This window comes from Petaurus breviceps, unplaced genomic scaffold, assembly GCF_028583685.1.
Source record: "Petaurus breviceps papuanus isolate PSGF00001 unplaced genomic scaffold, PetGlider_PUasm1.0 98, whole genome shotgun sequence".
NCBI lineage: Eukaryota > Metazoa > Chordata > Mammalia > Diprotodontia > Petauridae > Petaurus > Petaurus breviceps.
This window is the reverse complement of record NW_027187460.1, coordinates 31,766,181-31,784,674: the sequence shown is the minus strand read 5'-3', so window position 1 is coordinate 31,784,674 and position 18,494 is coordinate 31,766,181. Positions and strand designations below refer to the sequence as shown.

General features: G+C 40.9%; 1 long non-coding RNA gene across 3 annotated transcripts in view; it reads right to left on the bottom strand.

Annotated features, from left to right (window-relative positions):
* The window catches only part of LOC138155859 (uncharacterized), a 164,279-nt gene that overhangs the window by 62,453 nt on the left and 83,332 nt on the right, over positions 1-18,494 (bottom strand). For all 3 annotated transcript variants that reach the window (XR_011167009.1, XR_011167011.1, XR_011167010.1), the window contains exon 2: positions 1,504-1,677. This is a non-coding gene — a long non-coding RNA (uncharacterized lncRNA). The remainder of the gene's footprint in view (positions 1-1,503; positions 1,678-18,494) is intronic.

The following is an 18,494-nucleotide window of genomic DNA, read 5'->3' as shown; positions in this document are numbered from 1 at the left end:
AAATTTATTGCTATATATTTTGAATTCTCTTACATTCTGCTGTGCACATCTTTTCTCTTCTTATTTTGTACTTAAGTTTTAATATTTAAGTTCATAATGTGTTTCTTTTTCTTTTCTTATTGTATATTTAAAATTTAGAAAAATACAATTTTAAAAATCCATACAAAAAGGTTTTGTTTTTTTTTAATGGATTGGAGATGTAGAAAGAAGAGAAAATAGATTTTTGGTCATTAATTAAAATTTTGTTCATTAATAAAAAAATAATTTAATTTAAAAATATTTTAAATAAGAATGTTATGACCCCTCAGAACCTTTTTAAAAATCAGCAAATAGTTTCTACCTGACATGACTCCCTAAGTTATTACATAACCTCTAGGCATTGTAGAAGCTTAAAAGATGAGCTTGTCCCCTCACAAGAGTTAGTGGGGTATAATAATATTAATAGCTAGCAATTATGTAGCACTGCTCATTTTGCCAAGTCCTTTACAAATATTATCACATTTGATCTTCCAGACAACCTTAGAAGGGTGGTGCTGTCATTATTCCCATTTTTGCAGACAAAGAAACTGAGACTAAGAATGACTTGCCCTGAGGTAATATAGCTAATAAGGCAAGATTTGAATTCAGGTCTTCCTAACTCTAAGTTCAGTATTCTAGCTACTATGCCACTTAAATATATAAAAGAAGGACCCAGAATCAGGAGAGGCCTGGGTTCATTTCTCACCTGATATTTCTTATCTAGGTCATGGACAAATCATAAGCTAGACCTCAGTTTCTTCATCAGTAAAATGGGGGCAATAATAACTGTCGCAACTACTGTACAAAGTTATTGTGAGGATCAAATGAAATAATGTATGCAAAGCATTTTGAAAATCTAATAGCTCTGGGTATAAATGGCATTATTATTGTATATGTCAGTGGTGTCAAACTCAAATAGAAATGGGGGCCAAGAAACCTTGCATAAGGATCCCAATGAACTGCATATTGACTTAGAAAACTATAAATTAACACCATCTGTTTTATTATATTTTATTTATTTGTCAAATATTTTCCAATTACATTTTAATCTGGGTTAGATAGACTTGAAACTTGTATTTGACACCTCTCTTGTACATGACCTTGGACAAGACCTTGACTTAACACCCCTGGGTCTCAATTTCCCCATCTATAAAATGGTGGAGTTATCCCAGATGGCATCTGAAAGCTCTTTCAGTTCTAACAGTTTATTCTTCCAGATCCATTCCAACCTTGAACACTATGACACTGTAATTTTATGAAGGAGACTTAATAAGAAGAAAGAGAAACATGTTTCACAGAAAGAAAAAGAGATAGTATCTGACAAGGAGAATGGCATCAAAAACCCCTGGGCGGGGGGATGGAGAGTGAAGTACAAAGTGGGACAATGAGCAGATTGAACTAGCTGGAAAGAGGAGGCTAAACCAGAGTGCTCCTTGTGTGAGATTCCAAAAGCCTGGAAGGACAAATGCTAGTGGGAGAACCCACCTGTTATCTCCAGCTGGAACTCTTGGTACAGCCTCATACTCCTAACATGGCCTGTCGAGTATTCCTTGCCCAGAGTTAGCTCTTGGCATCTGTCTAGTTTCTGATGGAGCTAGAACACACTGGCTTCAGAACCCAAAGCTGTTTTTAGCCATTGGTGATCACACAGCCTGTCACCTGGAAACAAAACAATTATTCATCAGAGCAGGGCATACCCAATTCACAGATGGGGAGCTCAGGAGAATAATCAATCACCTATAAATGAATTTTGGATTTGAGAGCCAAGGGAAAGACTGAGCCAAAATAGGCCAAAAGAAAAATTCAGCACAAAAAGATTGACTTACCAAGTAAAATATCCTGTAGCTACTACCCAAGGTTCATTAGTGCTCCCAGGTGTCTCTAATTGTTTAAAAATAAATGGTCAGTCAATCATTTATTAAGCACGAGCTATGTTCCAGGTACTTGACTTGGCAATGAAAATACAAAAAGAAAAATGAAACAGTGCCTGCCCTCAGAGAGCTTACATTCTATGGGTGAAAATAAAGATGGACAAATATATTTATAAACAAAATATACACAAGATAATTTGGGGGATGGAGGAGAGGTCCTAACAGCTGTGAGGATCAGTAAAGGCTTCATGTAGCAAATAGTGCTTGAGCTGAGCCTTATGGATTCTAAGAGACAAAAATGAGAATGGAGGATAGTCTAGGAATGAAGGGCAGCCAGGTGAAAACCACAGACTTGGGATTGCTCAGCTTCTCAATCTACTTACTCAGTTTCTATGATTCACTCCACACTCCTCCACACCACCCCAGCTATACACCAGGATGTTCACCTTTGATCTTGATATCCCCACAAGTATTCCACTTCCCTATTCAAGCCCTGCTGATCTTGAGAATCTAAATTAAATATGATCTTTTCTCTTCCCAAGGATGACTCCCTATCAAGTACATTGGAGGGGAGAGTAAGAAGCAAAGAATTGTTCCTGTTGTGAGGATGGAGGGAGAAAATACTTGTGAAATTCTTTGTAAACAGAAAAAAATGCTACATCCATCAATTAGCAAGAAAGTATCGACTTCCTACTATGTGCCAGGCACTATGCCTGGTGTTAGAGACACAAAAACAAAAATGAAATAGTCCCTGTCCTCAAGGAGATTACATTCTAAAGAGAAAATAATAGGTACATCTATAAAATGAAAAGTTTGGGGAGGAAGTACAGGAATGGCTGGAGAAATTGGGGAAGATTTCATATAGAAGGTGTTACTTGAGTAGAATATTGAAGGAAAGAGGCAGAGCTGAAGAAAGAATGCATTCTTGGCCTGAGAAAGGCAGAGGACTTTACCTTTGATCCCAGAGGTAACAGGTCATTGCTGGAGTTGACTGAGTAGGGAATGTATGCTTTTGCCATGACTGAGCCCTAGGAAAACCTTTCTAGACCTTGCACAGAGTAGGCTTCTGTGTCATAGTCAGGGAGGAGACAGAACCACAAAATTTCAGTTAGAAGAGAAATCAGCTGCCATTTAATCTAACTGATACTTGACCAGGAAGATCCTTATGATACATCCAATGGAAGTCATCTGTCATTTCTCAAACACCCCAGTAAAACATCCATTCCCCTTTAGGACTACTGTAATTATTAGGAAACTCTTCTCCACATCGGGCCTAAATCTGCCTCTCTGCAACTTTTGCCCTTCTTCTAGTTCTGTTCCTTGAAATCAAGCAGAACAAGTCTAATCACTACCCTTTGATATGGCAGCTTTTCAAATACTTAAAGATAACCATGGTCTTCTGGTATATATATACTAGAATGTATTACTATATGACAGCAATGGCCCTGGAATCTGAAAGACCTGAGGCCACATCCTGCCTCGCCACTTAGTAGCTCTTTGAAAAACTCCATCTGCCTCAGTTTCTTCATCTGCAAAATGAGGATAATAATAATAAAGTTTGTTATAAGAGTCAAGAGATAAAGTCTATAAAGCTCTATTAAAAATCCAGTGATTTATTAATATTACTATTGTTGTTGTTATAGATGAGAGGGAATGTGTTATAGTAGAATGAAAGCTGGCCTTGGAATCAGGAAGATCTTTCTAGAACCCTACCTTTGATACACACTGGCCCATTTGTCCTCAGTGCTCCAGGTAACTCACTAACACTTTAAGTTGCAGCTGAGTCTAAGAAGTCTAAGAAAATGTCTACCCACTTTGGTAGAAGGAATTGTCTTACCTAGGCTATCCCTATACCAATGAAACAACAAATCTAGTCCCTACCCCTGTTAAATGCTGCTGCCTGTCCACCCTAAATCTCTTTTCTGTTCTAAAAAACCCCACTTTCTCCAACTGATCCACTAAGGCAGAGATGTCAAACACAACAGTCAATCTAAGACACTCCTGAGTAAGCAGAAACCAGATAAAAATGTAAAACTTGGGAAATATTTAATAAGATAAGTAAAAGGACAATGAACTAATATAGATAATGTTAACATGTGATTTTCTAAGTCAATATGTACCCACAGGAATCTTTGTGTACTATTTAGTGGTCACATTTCTTTTTCAGTTTGACACCACATTCACAAATATTCTGACCATGGTGGTCACCATCATTTATGTGTTCCCAGTCTTGTCCATATCCCCAAAATGGAACAAAAAACTCCGGCAAATAGTTCTAATGCCTTGATTTTTTCAGTGAAAATAAAATTCAGGCATACTCCTTTGCACATTATCCTCATTTCCATCCAGTACAGACTTCTCTTTCTCTCATATCCACCTACTCAGTAGTTCTAGTGGGGAAGTTGGGATCCTCACCACTGCCACTTCCAGACTGTGTATGTCTCTTCTGTCATCAGTTAGCAAATGTTTCTCCATTGTGGCTCACACTATCCAAATGTATCACCCAATCCAAATTCTGGAAGCCTCATTTACTGAACCCCCAGGACCATTTCCTTCTCCTGCTTCAAGGCTCCCTCCACTTCAACTCTAGTCATCATATTAGGGACTTCAATAAATCTGTTGTTGTTCCCTCAAATACTCTATTGACCCAGGTCCTCAATCTACACAAGGGATAAGGGAATTAACATTTTCATATAGCACCAGTTTATTATGTGACTTTCCCTCATCTTTCCCCTAAATGCCAGTCTTACATCACCACTGGAAAGTTTAAACTGGATGTCCCACAGGCATCACAAACTCAGGATGTCCAAAAGAAAATTCATTGTCTTTTCCCTAATCTTTTCCCTAAACCTGCCCCTCTTTGGAACTTCCCTATTCCTGTTGAGGGCACCATGATCCTTCCAGTCACCCAAGTTCAAAACCTTAGTGACATCCTTGTAGAGCCAACACAATATTCACAGCACCAACGGCAACTGTGATTATGCTGGCATAGGGCTCAGTCACAAAATATAACAGACTCTCCAAATGGAAAACAGAAGCAACACATTTATTCAGACACCCAAAAACCAAATCCCAGTACCAGAAAACTGAATCTGTCATAGCAACATAGAAGTTAATACAACACAATGCAGCAGAGAGCCACACCATCCTTTAGCCTTACCACAAACAAACATTTACTCACAAGCCTAACTGTCTGCTTGCTTGCCGTCCTTTCTCCTCTCTCCTTCTAGCTGCTCTGACTCCCAGCTTACTGTGGGCTCTGCTCTACCCCTCAGCAAACTCCTCCCACCACAGGCTCCATGTGATTACATTCAACCTATTAGGGGGCAGGGAAAATCTTCAAATTATCATTAGCCATTACAATCCTAGACTCCTCTTCCCACATAGCCAAGCAGTTATAGATCTTCTAATTTCTTTCTCTACAACATCTCTCATATACATTCCTTTCTCTCCACTCATACAGCCAGGAAAGGCCCTCATCACCTCTCCTCTAGGTTTTTGCAAGAGCATTTTAGTTGTTCCCTTTGCCTCGAGTCTTCATCTTCCACACAGCTGGGAAAGTATTCGCCCTCATTAGGCCAATTCCACATCTATCCATGCAGCCTAAACTCCCATTAGCCTTTTTAGCTCTCATATCATATTGTTAGTTCCTAGTAAGCATGTAATCAATTAAAGCACCCAGATTGTTTTCACATGAACTGCTGCCAAGTTAGGGCTTTCCCATCCTTCACACATGCAATTGATTTTCTCTAACCTAAAGGCAGAACCTTACATTTATCCCTGTTAAATTTCATCTTCCTGGTACTCATCCAGTGTTGTGCACTACCTATTGTAGCACACATTTAGAACATTGATTCTGCCATCTTTCATCAGTCCCAGGTTGGTATCATTTGCGATTTATCAAGCATGATGCTTATGTCTTTATTCCAGTCATTGATGAAAGTGTTGAATTGAACAGGGTCAAGTACAGAGTCCTGGGGCACAATAATTGAGACTTCTGACTAGGTATAACAGAGAAAATGTTTGTCATTTGGATAACATGAGCTCTCATCACTGCTTATGACTGAAAACAGGGAAAGTTTCAGTTTAGGTCCTGTTATGGAATTAATAGATTGGAAAAAATATGAGGACCTCAGGGAGGAGAAACTATACTGTAGCGGAAAGTGTGTTGGATCTGGAGTGAGACAGTTTTGCTTTAAACCTTGGTTCTGCCTCTTGTTACCTATGTAACCTCGTTGTTGTTTGGTTGTGTACAACTAAACATGACCCCACTTAGGGTTTTCTTGACAAAGATTCTGGAGTGATTTGCCATTTTCTTCTCCAGTTCATTTTACAGATAAGGAAACTGAGGCAAACAAGGTAAAGTTACTTGCTCAGGATCACACAGTTACTGAGTGTCTGAGGTCAGATTTGAACTCATAAAGAGGAGTCTTCCTAACTCTAGGTCCAGGTCTCCTTGCCCATGTAACTTTAGACAAATCATTCACTCTCTTTGGGACCAAGTTACATTAAAAGGCTTCTGAATTCCTTTCTGGTTCTAAATTTATGATTTGGAATCTACTGCATCATGTCATGGAAAGAGACCTGGAGTCAGTCTAAGGACTGTGTTCCTAATCAAGTTATGCCACAATGTGAGCTAGGACAAATTACTGCAGAATCACAAAATCTCCAAGTTAGAAGCATCTCAGAAGCCTCTAGTTTCAGCTTTACCTCTTTGGGGCTCAGTGTCATGATCTCTTAAATGAACAATATTGAACTAAATTATCCCAACGTTCTCTTCCAAACTTTGCTGTGCAATGAACCTGGAGTCAGAAGACCTGAGTTCAAATCCTGATTTAGCCACTTATTACTTATGTGACCTTCAACAAGTCAAAAATTGGTCCAAGCCTGAGTTTCATTTGTAAGAGGGATTTGTACTAAATGACCTGTAAGATTTCTTCTAGTGGGTGGCTAGGTGGTGAAGTGAATAGAATATGGGCCCTGGAGTCAGGAGGACCTGAGTTCAAATCCAACCTCAGATACTTAATACTTACTAGCTGTGTGACCTTGGGCAACTCACTTAACCCCAATTGCCCTATCTTCCCTCCTCCAAAGAGAGAGAGAAACTGTATTATATCTGTGTGCCTGGAAGGTTTACCAAAGAAACTCTCAAAGTCATTCTCATCTTTTCCCTCTCTTTATTACTCGAAGAACTCTTACACTTTAAGGGAATGGAACAAGAGACAAGTAAGTGGGATGGAGGAAGGCAGTTACTAAATAGTGTTAATAGTTTTATAAATTTTAAAGAACCATATCAACGTTAGTTATTGTTTTTACTAACATCAATGCGGCACATCAAAACGCTTCACACAGATTTTCTCTCCATAACTAAGCTACTCCATCCCACACGTTTCTTTAAATCCCTAGTTACATTCAAGGTTCTAGTTACATGACATGCCCTACAGTATCCTTTCCATGATTCCCCCAGATTTTAGATATTTCCAGATTCAAATACATTACTTTGTATACATTCTGTAGTATATTTTGTATACTTCCAGATGCAAATAAATATACTGTGTATATTTTCTACAGTCTCCTTGCCATGACTCTTCTCTTCAACTATCACTACCCCACCAGAAATTTAGACACAACCCCTGACTTCCCCACTCTGCAAACTGAAATGCTTGCCTCATTTTTCCTAGAACTAAGCCTCTGTGCCACTTCTGCATGCTCCTGGCCATGCCCCTCAAGTTGGAACCATCCCCTTCTCAGTTTTCAAAAACCTCTTTACATATTGTCTTCTCCTATTAGAATATATGCTCTTTGAAGGCAGGTATCATCTCTCTTGCTTGTTTTTGGCATAGAACTTGGCACAAAATAAATACTTAATAAGTTATTTACTTTGTATTTACTTTCCATTTTACATATTGTTCAAACTACCCCCTCACCACCCCAGTAGACTATAAGCTACTTGAGAGCAGGGGTTGTCTCACTTGCTTGTATTTTTATGTCTGGAGCTCGGTCCAATTGGTAAGCACTTAATGAATGTTCTACCCATAGATCTATCTAGCTTGTATTCACTCATCAGTATACACATTGTTTCAACTTCTGTCTCCCCAACCCATTCCCCCAAGTAGAATGTAAGCATACTGAGGGCAGGGATTGTTTTAATTTTTTCTCTTTGTATCCCTTTAACTTAGCACAGTAGCCAAGTAAGGTATGCCTGTCAAATTAAATGGAATTGTAGCTTCCGTCCTGTTCCATGAATCTGAGCAAGCCATTTACCCTCCCTAAGGCCCATCTATAAAATTGGGACAATAACAATTGCACTCTCTCTTATGTTTTGAGAATTAAATGAGATATGCATAAAACACTTTTTGTATCACTAGATAAATGTGAGTGATTATTTTTAGACACATTTAAGGCACAGGTGCTTGGATTTAAAGCTGGTGGGGAACTTCATAGACATCTAATCCAAAACTCATTTACAAATGAGTGACCTGAAGCCCAGAGAGGTTTCAGTGATTTGTCCATAAAATAAATGTTTTTGGCTTTTAAAGCCCTTCACATACTGGTCCCTTCTTCCCTTTCCTCTCTCCCCTTGACTGGCTTCCTTGCTATTTCCCCTCACCTGACACTCCATCTCCTGCCTCCAGGCATTTTAATTGATGGTCCCTCATACCTGGAGTGCCTTCTTTCCTCATCTTTCCAGGCTTCCTTCAACTCCCAGGTATAATCTTACCATCTATAAGAAGCCTTTCCCAACCCCCCTTACTGGTAGCACCTTCCCTCTGTTGATTATCTCCAATTTATCTCCTGTATATATCTTATTTATACTCAGTTTTTTTAGTTTTTCTTAGCTAGCATTTATATATTGCTTTAAGGTTTGCAAAGCACTTTACAAATATTATCTGATTTAATCCTTCCACAATCCTGGAAAAAGATAGGTGCTATTAGTATTCTCATTTCATAGAGGAGAAAACTGAGAAAGAGAGAGGTTAAGTGACTTGCCCAGGGTTACACAGCTAGAAAGTCTAAGGCTGAATTTCAACTCAGGCCTTCTTGACTCCATGCCCAGTATTCTGTCCAATGCACTGCCTAGATGCCTCTAGTTGTTTGTATGCTATCCTTCCCATTAGCATGCAAAGTCCTTGAGAAAATGTACTCATTTTGAGGGGTAGTGAAGGAATGGGTTACCTTTATTTGTATCCCATAATTCCTAGCACACAGTATGAACTTAATAAATGCTTGTTGATTCGATTTAGCTTGACTTGCCCAAAGTTGCACAAATAGTAAATGGCATAGCTAGGATTTGAATTCAGCTTCTCTGACTCCAAGTCCTATGTGCTTCCTATGGTCCTCACTCCACTCTTCAACTGCTTCTCTTGCTGAATTCAACTCCACAGAACGAGATGCCCCCACACTGGATACTCAATATGGTGCTCCCCTGTCCCTCACCTTTCTTGCCCCCTTTGTACATTGTACCCCCCGTTAGATTGTAAGCTCTTTGAGGGCAAGAATAGCCTTTCTTTTCATTATTTTCCTAGCTCAGCAGAGTACCTGGCATGTAGTAGATATTTAATACAAATTTATTGCACTGCATCATATCTTCATCACTTAGCACAATGCCTGGTCCATTTTTTGTCCAGTTGTTTCAGTCGTATCCAAATCTTCATGACCCTATTCAGGGTTTTCTTGGCAAAGATACTAGAGTAGATTGCCATTTCCTTCTCTAGTTCATTTTACAGATGAGGAAACTGAGACAAACAGGGTGAAGTGACTTGGCCATGCTCCCATAACAAGTGTCAGAGGCCAAATTTGAACTCAGGTCTCCCTGACTCCAGGCCCAGCCTGGCACATGATAGATGCTTAGTAAATGTTTGTTGGTTTGTATTCCTATGATACCCTACTGTGCAAATTCAGGGAGAAAAGAATGAATCAGACTGGAGTAAGGTTTTCCTCAGGTTTCCATGGATACCCAAGATCATGCCATAATATGGTTTTTAGTCCTATACCTAGACTGTATCCCAAATGGCCTCTGGATCAGGTCTTCTTTTTCCATCTACAGTCACTTAATGCCACTCCTCTGTGTGCTTGTTCGTTACTCTCGCTGTAATCAATCAAATGTAAAGAAAACAAAAAAAAATCCCCTTTATGAAGGCCACCAATAAGGCAAAAAAAGAAGAAAATGGGACTGAACAACAAGGCATGCAGACACATCACTAAAAGCGGATCAAACGCAGATGGCGGCTTCCCTGATTGCAAAGCAAGTGAACAAATAGCCCCAGCCAAAGTCCTGGAGCCCCGCAGTCTATCTATGGGGAATAATTTATTGAAGGTTGCGGTGCAGACTGCAGCACGAAAATGCATTCTTACTCCTAGAGTTTTCCAAGGCCCAGGCTGTGAGCAGCAGTTCAGTGGCTCCCCTGGTGGCTGAGGACTAATGAAGCAATTTGTGGCATCTCCTTTATGTTCCCTGGGTAGGCCAGATCCTGGATAGAGTCACTGGGCCAGAGAAGGGAAATATTTTCCTATTAAAAGTCAATCTCTTTCCCAGGCACTGAAATGCAGAAGTTCCTTGTAGGATACAAGCCTCTCTAACCAGGTGCATCAAGTGTGAATGTTCTCAGCTTGTGAACAACCAGACTGTGACATATTCTCACTTCTGCTGCAGTCACATCCCACCCCCAATGCTCCAGCCAGCTGTCCCAGGCTTAACATACTGGTGGGAAAACCCTGCTGGGACTCCAGGAAAAACTAAGAGCAGAATGTGCATGCAGTAGAGCTCTGGATGCAAGGCTGGGATAGATTTTATGACAAGCTAGAGGTGTGGGGACAAGGTTAAAATAATAAGGGAAGTGGGGGGAAGCCAATAGGGAAAAGGTATGGTTTGTCCCTGGTCTAATTGGCACCATAGTTACTTTAGGATTAAGTGGATAAGGGATGGGAAACTAAGGAAAAGGATTCAGCCCCAAGAAACACTGTGCCATGGCAAAATGAGCATTGTATCAGGGGGTCAGAGGACCTGAGCTCAAATCCTGTTTCTGCTGCTATTGTGATCTTTCCCAAATCATTGAAGCCGAATGAGTTTCCTGTTTAAAGAGAGAGAGTTGGATTAGATAGTCTCTGGGGTCCTTTCCAGTTCTAGATCTGATTATTCTAGCTCTAGGTTCATTTCTACTTCTGGGCTTTTGATGACCTTGTACAAGTCACTTTCCCTTTGTTCCACAGATTTGGGTTGGGATTTTTTTTGGCATTTTTTTTACCTTTAAGTTTAATTTTTATTATTAACATTTTCTCCATCATTTTCTTCAGTCTAGACAATTAACAAAACAATAAATTAAGACCTGCCTGATTGTAATGTTTGATTATTTCTGATTAATAAATGCTCATACTAAAATTTTAACTGTAGGCTCTCCCCAAAGCTGGTTTAATTTGGTCCTAGCACACCCCTGTCTAGGCAAAAGGGTATAGAGGGTGAAAGTCAAAAGGCCTCGATTCCAATCTACCTCTGTCACATATTGTCTGTGTGATTCTAGGAAAATGATTTAACCTCTCAGTTTTCTAGGTACACTGATAAGATTTAAATTGCAGAGAAGGTACCAACTTGTGTTGGTAGAGGGAATTTCCTTACTTGGGAGATCCCTAAACTAATGAAATCATAGGCCTTGTTGCTATCTCACCACAACCCTATGAGGTCAGTACCATTATCTTCTCTTCTTTCTAGATGAGGAGAGTGTGGAAGGGGGGGTTCAGAGAATTAGAGTGACAAGCCTAGATTCATACGACTGCTCTGTATCCAAACCAGATCTTGAACCCAGGTTCTGGACCCCGGACACATATCCTCAGTATTATGTGAGAAGTATCTCTTCTTTGAGTTCATGTGGTAGGTCCAGTTCTAAAATATATTTACCACAATGCAGAAAATTCCCATTACTTTAGCCACCAACATCATATGCTGCCCTTCAAACAACCCTAATTTACAGCAGTTGTGAAGGATGAAGCAGGGAGAGAGAAATGGCTTTACCTTGATTTTTTTTTTGCTAGATTTTTATTTCCCTTTCCACGTGAAACCAGACCTCATCCCTTGGCTGGCACCCCTTTGACAATATTTTTCTTGGATCCTAAGACTGCAATCTACATGATTCCTGAGCCCTGCCTGAGCCAAGAGGTCCCAGGAAATAAACTGCCTTCTCCCAGGAGCTGTCCAATGTCTCCCAAAGCCCTGACCTCAGCTGTTTCAATTGGAGCCAGGCAAACACAGCAGAAACCCAACCCTAAAGACACATCGGTGTGTCCCATGCACTCTTTGATGGTGTCAGTCCTAACCCTTCACAGGAGAGTCACAATAGCAAGAAATGATCTCAGTCTCCTGCCACAAAGAGCAATGGGAGGGTTTTAAACGCATTTGGATCCCCCTAGTGGAGCAACAGAAATGTACTCCCTCTTCCTCAATGAGGACAGCAGTCAGCCTCTGTCCCAGGCTAGCTACAACCTACGAAAAAGAGATAGAAAGGGCATGAAAAATGAACAATAACTCCCACTAACAGTGTATTTCAAAGATTTCAACGTATTTTTTTCTCGCAACAAGCACGGGAGGTAAGTAGTACATACAAGTATTATTGTTCCCATTTTACAGATGAGGAAACTGAGAGTTAAGGAATTAAAGTAATTTGCCCAGGATTATAGAAGTTGTAATTAGAAGATCCAGGACTTGAACCAGGGTTCTATGCTGCAAAATACAGTTTTCTCTCCACTGTACTACTTCGCCTCTGAGGATGGAAATTCTAACTGTACTCAGAAATCTGTAAGTCTTGGTATCTAGCAGGGTGCTCGCATAAAGGAGGTGTTCTGTAAATAAGTTGAGTTTCAAATAACTGAACTGTGATCAATTCCATTGCTTTGGGTTGCATTGCATTGGACTGGAGCTCACCCCATATCAGCATAGTTGAAATAAACATTATCACTCCAGGAACATTAAGGAAGAATGTGACCTCTAATACATCTGGACTTCCCTATCCACACAGTGAGGTTGTTGGAAAGCCTCAACAATCAATCAGCCAGCCAGCCCGTTAAGAGTCCTTATTGAAGACTGACTTTTGTAGTGGAAAGAGATAAACTTAGAGTTAGAGGCCCAGGGTTAAAACCCTAGCTCTCCAACTTACCACCTGTACAATTTGAGGCAAGCTATTTAATTTCTGTGGAACACAGTTTTCTCTTCTGTAAAATGAGAGGCTTGAATTTCAATGTCCTCTGAACAGCCTTCTAACTCAACACCTATGATGTAGTCCAATCTTCTAATTTGACAAATGAGGAAACTGGGGTCCAGAGTGAAGTGACTGGCCCAAGGTCACACAGGTGGTAAGAAACCAAGCTGGGACTCAAGCCCAGGTTTCTTCCTTCTCCCTCTGGGTCAGGTAGGAACAAGGAGCTCTGAATCATGGCAGATTTAACCTGGGGAGACTTTAGCCAGACTGGATAATTTAGGAAGAATGAGTCGTTTCCAGGCTGTATTAGGCAGAATTTTCTTGGCAGCCTTCATGATTTATGGGGTAACACCATACATTAAAACACATATTTATCACCCAGCTGGGACAAGTACAAAGATTGGCTGGGACAGAGTACCTACTCCCAGGGAGCAGCTCATGGACCAGGAGATTTCCTGACCTAACCAAGGGCACATCTATAATGATTCTTTTCACTAAGAAATAAATACCCTAGGACAAGTACACCTGTGGTGGTTGGAGCAGGGGAACAGTGGGAAAGGGAGAAGAGAGAATCACAGAGTCACAGACCCAGAGAATCCCAGAATTGGGATGCAAACTCAAAAAATGATTGAATTCAACTCATACCTGAGCAGGAATGTCCTCCCCAGCAGTCCAAGGAGCACATAGGCAAAAAGACAGTCCCTGCCTTCAGGAGCTCACAATCTAATCCAGGAGACAAGAAGCCCTTCAAATATATAATAAAGGCTGTTTTTTTCTCCCCTAGTTAGTACAGTGGATAGAGTGTTAGACACAGCATCAGGAAAATCTCTATTCAAATCCCACCTCAGACTTGTACTATGTGATTAGGCAAATTATTTAACCTCTCAGCCTCAGTCTCCTTATCTATAAAATGGAGGTAAGATTAGTACTTACCTCACAAGATTGCTGTGAAGATCAAATGAGATAACATAAAGAAAGTGTTTTGCAGAATTTAAGGTACTCTATAGATGTTAGTTTTTAATTCTCCAGGTGAAAAATCCCCAGTTCCTTCAAGCACATCTCTGTACAGCAGGAAACAAGTGCCAGAGCTAAGGTATCCACATGTGGTGACAGCAGCTATTTTTGGAATGGGTCACAGTTATGGATGGCAGAATATGGAACTTTATTTGACTCAGTTCTAGGAAGCGACGGGTTTGCCATTTTTATTAAGAATTCACAGAAAAGGAAGCCCTGGGCTAACACCAGAGATTCTTGAGAAGTTAGTGCAAGGAAACAACTTATTACAGAGTTTCTGAGGGGATCAGCAGGGCCCACACCTTAGGATGACTTCTTTTAGACCTTAGAAATCACCAGCACCACACTTGTCTGCCACAGAGCAATAACAAATTTGTTATTGGTCATATCTGATTCTTTATGACCTCATTTTGGGTTTTCTTGGCAAAGACACCAGAGTGGTTTGCCATTTCCTTCTCCAGCTCATTTGACAGGTGAGGAAACTGAGGCAAACAGGGTGAAGTATCTTGTCCAGTGTCACCCAGCTAGTAAGTTTCTGAGGCCAGATTTGAACTCAGCAAGATAAATCTGCCTGACTCCTAACCCAACACCCTATCCACTGTGCCACCTAGCTGCCTAATAAACAAATACCAGACACTAAATAATTAGACAGAGAGATACACTGATAGATTGATAGGTAGTTAAACAGATGATATACATATGAAAGAGAGAGACAGCATTTATTAACTTGCTATGTGTTGTAGTGCTAAGCATGAGGGATATAAATTCTAATGGAAGAAGACAGCACATTAAATGATTCTAGAAGGAGGTAGGATAGGAAGGGGGAGGATGGAATGGTGAAAATATGATTGGCAAACAGAGTTGGAAACCTGAACCACAGCAACATAAGGCCAAAGCTCACCTCTCAGATCCAGGGCACACAAAAAGTGGAGTCCAAATTTCCACTGGGGTGGAGATGGTCAGAAAGGAGGGTCAGGAAGACGCAAGATTAATTGAGTAATAGAAGAATAATAGAGGAAACTAGAAGCACAGTATAGAGAAAATGAGAAGGGAAAATACTACTTGACATTCATAAAGCACTTTAAGGCTTGCAAAGTGAAAATCATCATCATGGAATAGTAGATAGGATGCTGCCCTATGAGCCAGGAAGTCTTAGGTTCAAGTCCTACTCCCAAACCTAGATGCATGACTCTGGAAAATTACTGAACCTCTAAGTGCTAGACAACTTTCTTATACTCAGTAGAGAGCAGATGCCAATATGCATTGTAAAGGAAATTCCTCACCAGGAGCTCTCTAAGCTTTTGAAAAAAGTGACTGTTTTTTAAAGTTTTTCAAAATAATTCCAAAAGGTAGACAAGATAACTAGTATTTCCCCCATTTTGAAGATGAAGAAAATAAGGCTCATAGATATGCCCTGACTTGCCTAACTTCATACAGGGAGTTAATGCCAGAACTGGAGCAAGAACCTCGATTGCTTCCTATTAAGTCTCATGTTCTTTACATTAAGTCACACATATTTGCCTCCTAACAGTCTGCTCAGGACCCGGCTGGAACAAACACCAGAGAACCAAGAACTTTTTTTCCCACTGCACAGGTCCTACCCAGCACTAGATGCCCCTTCCAGGTTAGGTGCTGGCTATCCCTCTCCCCTCCCGAGGGAGATAACCCAGAGTTCCCACTCTACCCCAACTCAAAGACTCACCACCTCTCTGCCAATAGATTAAATTATGTGGCTACTCATGTCATGTGAGCAGGGTGTCACTGACTATAATCTTCCCAGTAAGATGATGCACCATTGGCTCTTCCCATATACCCTGCCATTCATTGTTCTATAAGGTATTTCAGGTCTTATATAAGGCCCTTCTGATCTCCATCCTCAGGTGAAGAGGAGCCAGACTGTCCCCTGATCACAGGCCTGACAACTCCTGCTGCATGTGTTACTTGGGGAAGACAGCAAGGGGCCAAGCTAGGCCAACTTCCATCTGTGCCAACACAAGGTAGCTCCCACTTTCTTCTCCCAGCCTGATCTCCTAACTGGACTGTGGAGAACCTCTGATTCAAAGAGAAGCAACCCTCCCTTTGACCTCAAGCCTTCCATCTCCTGCTGTACCTGTACCTTGAGAGAAGAATAAAGTCAGTGGGGCACCTAGGTGGCCCAGTGGATAGAGCACTGGGCTTGGAATCAGGAAGACTCATCTTCCTGAGTTCAAATCTGGCCTCAGACACTTACTAGCTGTGTGACGCTGGGCAAGATACTGAACCCTGTTTGCCTCAGTTTCCTCATATGTAAAATGAGCTGGAGAAGGAAATGGCAAACCATTCTCATATCTTTGCCAAGAAAACCCCAAATGAGATCGTGAAGAGTTAGACCCAACTGAACAATAACAGCAAAAGTCAGTAGGGAGCAGAGTTCTTTAAATTTATTCTGCATTTATTAACATTTGGTTAAATCTAGACAATCAATAAAACAATAAGTCAAGTCCTGACTTGTAGCTTCTAGGGCATAAATGCTGACATTGAAAATTTAACAAACTCAAACTCACTTCTGATCCAGGATCTTCTGGCAACCAATGCCCTCAACAACCCTGGGAAAAGGCTAATGTCACAGATTAACCCTCAGTAAAAAAAAAAAAAAATCCAGTTATCTTTACACATCCCATCAAGAGCCAAGGAAAGCTTTGTGATAGCCCCTAGGATTACTTTTTCCATACCTCACCTCCCATCCCTGCCTAGGAGTTTTTCTCCCTTTTATCCCTCCATAGATCCCAAATAAAGACCTTTCCTGTTCACAGGTGATCACTTCCACAGATGCTTGGGAAGAGATGACTAGTAGTCAGCACACCTTGTTTCTAGTCCTTGCTCCATCAGTAATGACCTGTGTGTCCTAGTGCCAGTTACTTCTCTAGACCTGAGCAGCCTCATCTGTAAAATGGAGACTGAATTAGACTATCTGCCCTCAGTGAAGCCCCAAAAGAGCCTTCTCTTAACTGCTTAACAAGCTTTAAAGAGAAGCTGAAATGAGAAGAGTTGCGACCCACATATTAATCTCTGGCTGTTACATGCCCTAGCCATTCTCAGTTTCTGTGATTCTGAAAGTATTTCCCCTGTACAGGACACTTCAGACAGCTGCCCAATCTTCTCTCCAAAGCTCTCTCTTTTTCAATTCTGTTCTAATTCCTCTGATGCTATCAGGAAGAAAGCTTCAATTACAATATAATGTAACAATAGCACCTCCATTTAATACCAGAGAAGCTCAGGACCTTTCATAGACTTGAGAGGGCCTTACAATAGTAAGTACAAGTGAGTAGGAAAACATAGAACTCATGATAGGTTGTCAAGGAAGCCAGGGAATATTCAAAATCGGAGAATCTGAATCAGCAAATCAGTAGGTTTTACTGACTGTGCAGGGTGAAGTGATGAAGGGGGTGAGGGGAGTTGCGGTTGGAGGGTGAAGCGGATAGAGGGCTGCGCCTCTATGAAGATTTTAAGTTCAAATCTGGCCTCAGACACTTACTAGCTGTGTGACTGGGCAAGTAGCTTAACCTCTGTTTGCCTCAGTTTCCTCGTCTGCAAAATGAGAATTATAATAGCAGCCACCTCCAAAGGATTGTTGTGAGGCTCAAATGAGATAACCATAAAGCACTTAGCACAGTGCCTGGCACACAGGGAGAGCTATATAAACATTAGCTATAATTATTATTAAAGGAAATCTTACCCCATGGTGGTAAGAAAAGTATGCTAGAGATGGCGTGATGGGAAATCAGGGTTTGAATACTGCCTCTGAGAGTCAGGTGCCTCATCTATAAAATGAGCTTGATGATGCTGCTGTTGAGGTGGGGGCTCTGCCCACCCAAAAACTGTTGGTTTGGTTTTGTTTGTGATGTGTCCTGGTGGAACTGTCTCAAAGAATTCAGTCAGACCACCTCTAATCTGAGTATGGGCATTTACTGAGATTGACGCCTCTCATGAAGCAGACTAAATTCCAAGAGGAATCAACAACTTTAGAGAAAGAAAGATGAATTTTTATCGGGTAAAGATGCTGATTACACAATCAAAATTTACATAGGCTACAGGAATATGATTAATATTAAAAAGGAAGGAGGAGTTTGTTAAGGGATTAGGTAATGGAGGAGGGGTCCCATTTATGGCTCGGTGGTTATACATTCTGCTCATTCTGCCCTCCAGCTGGCTAGCTATTGTGGTCCTGACTTGGGCTAGATGGATGATGTAATTGTGATTGAATACAAGAGCACACTTGTTTCTGTGGGAATGGGTCTGGGGACAGTGATCAGGTAGAGGCAGTGGCTGGGTTCCCATCACATGGACACACCTGCTGTTTCTGTGGGAACTAAGAGTTCAGGGACACACCTGTTGTTCCTGTGATCAGTGAGGCATATACAAAGAA